At 36.6% G+C, this 4,089-nt stretch overlaps 1 long non-coding RNA gene across 1 annotated transcript in view; it reads left to right on the plus strand.

Annotated features, from left to right (window-relative positions):
- Positions 1-3,797: 3,797 nt before the first annotated feature.
- The window catches only part of LOC106883245 (uncharacterized), a 20,963-nt gene continuing 20,671 nt past the window's right edge, over positions 3,798-4,089 (plus strand). The window contains exon 1 of the long non-coding RNA XR_001411101.2: positions 3,798-4,011. This is a non-coding gene — a long non-coding RNA (uncharacterized LOC106883245). The remainder of the gene's footprint in view (positions 4,012-4,089) is intronic.

Raw genomic sequence — 4,089 nt, forward strand, 5'->3', positions numbered from 1 at the left:
TTGACAGCCTTCCTTTTGCGGGATCTTTATATTCTGAGTTCAAATTCTACTGAGGATCAACTTTGTCTTTTGTCCTGTTGGGGTCAATAAAGAGTACCTGTTGATGTAATCTACTCGCCCCCAACTTCCCCACAAAATCACTAGCCATGTGCCAAAATTTGAAAGAATCATCATCATCATCTTCATGATATTTGCAATAGTTTTGTGCAAGTATTTGTGCCACCAGATACTCCATTTCCCTGAGGCATGTAGGCAGTATTGTGTGGGCTTGTAGGCATAAAGTGCAGGGATAGGCGGGGGGTTCACTCTGTTGCAGGGTTTGTTTTGCTGTTTTTGGTGTTTATTTTAGTTGTTTTGTACGTTTGTTGTATAGATTGTTTGCACTGTAAGTGTATTGTTTTGCTCTGTTGGGTAGCGTTTGTGCAGGATATGTGTTGTGTGGATTGTAGTACAAGTTTTAGTGTTGGTTACTATTTGTGTAGAGCAGGGTCTGCAAATTTCTTACATCGTCAGCTCGTTTCATGGAACTGTTGATAACATATAAACTCCACCCCTTCATGTAATTTTTAAAATAAAATTTCTAAAATAAAATTAAAATATATTACATGATATAATATTCCTTGATTTAAAAACAATAATTCCTTTGTCCATTTGTGTCATTACCACTTTTTAATTAATAAGATATATTTAACCATTTAGCATTTGAAATTGGCCATATCTGGCCCAGATATTCCATCTGCTTTATGCTCAAACTGACCAGATTTTCCTCCACCCCTACTCTGCAATCTCGAGCCTACAAGATAATACATGATTAATTTTTTGGCACGTGAAAAGACATTCGAGCGAGGTCATTGCCAGTGCCGCCAAACTGGCTCCTGTGCAGGTGGCACATAAAATACACCATTTTAAGCGTGGCTGTTGCCAGTACTGCCTGACTGGCCTTCGTGCCGGTGGCACGTAAAAGCACCCACTACGCTCTCGGAGTGGTTTGCGTTAGGAAGGGCATCCAGCTATAGAAACTCTGCCAAATCAGATTGGTGCCTGGCGTAGCCATCTGGTTTGCCAGTCCTCAGTCAAATCGTCCAACCCATGCTAGCATGGAAAGCGGACGTTAAACGATGATAATGATGATGATGATGACATTGGACTAAGTAATCTGAATGCTAAAGTGTCAAAGAAATTCAAAGAAAATACTTAACAAAATTGATCAAGAACAATGAAAATTCAGTGCTGTTATATTGATATAGTTGGAATATTTAATGAGAAATATGATGAATACTAGTTACGGTTGTATTGATATTTGACTGGAAATTAGTGAGTTATTAACCTTAAATTACTCCCATTCTTCTTGATTCAGTTCATTAATATTATTTCAGGTGTTTATCAACCCTATGTTTATCGACCCTTTAGTGATCAATATTGACTACTTTAGTGGAGACGCATGTCTTAGTGGTTAAGGTATTTGGTCCACAATCTTAAGGTTGTGAGTTCAAATCCCAGTGGCATTCTGTGTCCTTGAGCAAGACACTTTATCTCACTTTGCTCCAATTCACTCAAATGGCAAAGTTGAGTAGTACCTGTATCTCAAAGGCCCAGTGCTCAGCCACTTACACATTAATTTCAAAAGCTGGCCGTTCTGTCGATCAGATCAACTAGAAGCCACATCTTGTAACTGACCGACTGCTAGTTTTTTTTTATTGACCACTTTATCAGTTCATGGTGTAGGGTATGTGTTGTGTAGGTTGAGAAGAGAGAAAAAGGTTGTGAGGAAGAGAGAGAGAGAGAGAGAGAGAAAGAGGAAGGGAGAGAGAAAGAGGAAGGGAGAGAGATAAGTAAAAGAACTGAAGAAATATTTGTTAGAAAGAAAATCATTGCAAGGGAAATATTATTTGAAATGTATTTTCTTTGCAACTGGCACAGAGAAAATGGTTAGTTTGGCTGACTACAAAGAAAAACAGAAATTTCTTGATGTTTTACAAAGAAATCTAAAAGCCAAATATGTCGTTATAGCCTAGACAGCGCCTAGAGGAACATGGCATTGATTTTGTGTAGATTATTGCTAGGTTTCCTTAGGTAACCATTCTATATAGTTGTGTGTGTGTGTGTGTCAATGCATGATTGTGTATGTATGTGTGTGGATATGTATGTATTTATGCATGTGTATGTACACATGTGTGTACAAGTGTGTATGTAGGTTTGTATAAATGTATGTATGTATGTAACATAGTTATGTAGATTTGTATGAGTGTATGTGTATATATATATATATATGTATGAGTGTATATATGTATGTTGGTGTGTATATGTATATAGGAGTATGTATATGTGTGTGTGTGTGTATATATATATATATATATATATGCAAATGCATATGTATGTATCAGTAAATGTGTATGCAAAAATGTGTTTGTATGTATATATCTACATATGCATATATTTACGCATGCATACATATTTATACTCCAGTCAATCCAATAATCATAGACGTTCCACCCACGGCCATCCCATCTCATCATTTATTCAGACACAGCATATCTAGAACTGCATTGTCTAAGGTGGCCTTCCTTTGTCTAGATGTTAGGTTACATTATGATGGAAATTTAGCAGCTATGTTTGGCAGGTCAAGCAACCACATACTGTTAACATTTATTGACTGTTGTTTGTCTTTAGGCCTAAGCTGGCTGTGACTCGGCAGACATATGATCAAATATTTGCCAACCATGACAAAACCAGCATAGTTTTTGAAGTCTCTGGTATACATGTTTCTAGGACTACATCATAGAATGAATCATTTGTTTACTAAGATGGTAGAGCAAGAATATAATCATGTGAGTTACAAAGGGAAGTTTTTAACCAAACATCTTAGCCTGTATCCATAATACAACATGTATACACACACATGCACATGTGCGCGCGCACACACACACACACACTCTCTTTCAGCGTCCATTTACCAAACCTATTCACAAGTCTTTGATCAAACTGGGATTATAGTAGAAGAGACTTGCTTAAGGTTCCATACAATGGGAGTGAAGCCAGAACCATTTAGATGGGAAACAAAATTCTTAACAACATAACTACAGGCAAAACTGTAAATTAAATAGTTCCACCATTTTATGTGTGTTTCATTAACAAAGAATGATGATCAGTGATATAATGATATAATATAAATTATATAAATAAACTACATTGTCTAATCTTCAGAGATGCATAACACTCTTTTGTAATTTTACTGCAATTTTACTGAATTCCAACCAAATGATACATGGTCTATATGAATCCTCCTCTTGGTTTCCATCCAGAAATACACAAATATATATAGAGTTCTAAGAGATGGTAATGTGTCTTTTCTGGCAATTCAACTTTTAGCATTTAAGCCGACCATATTGGGCCCAAATATTCTACATGTTTTGTGTTCAATCTGGCCAGATCTGGACTCTCACATCTACTTTACAATGACATTCTAAAAATATACAGTCATATCATCAAAATTTTGAAGCTATGAAATAAAGCATGATTAATCCGAAACAATATGACTAAAGAAGAATTACATTTGACAGAGTAATTTGAATGTTAAAGGGTTAAATTTAAATTGCCCTATAAAAATGTGTGCATGTGTGTATGTATATATATATATATATATGTGTATTGTGTGTGCATATATATATATATATATTTACATATACATACAAAGACACACATACAAACACATACATATCCCTCATGTAAACTGTGTGCCTTAAATCTCATTAACCACCATCCCCCTCCACCACCACCACCACTGTTCATTTACCGAGCAGTCCACCTCCTTCGCTGCTAACCGCATGCTTACCTGCTTGCTTTTTTCCAGCCGCAGACTGCTACGAACTTGGTAGAATCGCTTATCATGATGATGACTTCTACCACACTGTACTGTGGATGGACGAAGCGTTGCTGCGTTATGATAAGGAAACGGTTAAGACAATCAATAAAGATGCCTTATTGGACTATTTGGCTTTTGCCACGTATAAGGTATGTGATGCTGTGTGCTTGTCTGAGATTGGGTGGTGGTAATGGTGGTAGTCGTGGTAGGGATAGTTGTGTGTGTCT

This window comes from Octopus bimaculoides, chromosome 11, assembly GCF_001194135.2.
Source record: "Octopus bimaculoides isolate UCB-OBI-ISO-001 chromosome 11, ASM119413v2, whole genome shotgun sequence".
Classification (NCBI taxonomy): domain Eukaryota; kingdom Metazoa; phylum Mollusca; class Cephalopoda; order Octopoda; family Octopodidae; genus Octopus; species Octopus bimaculoides.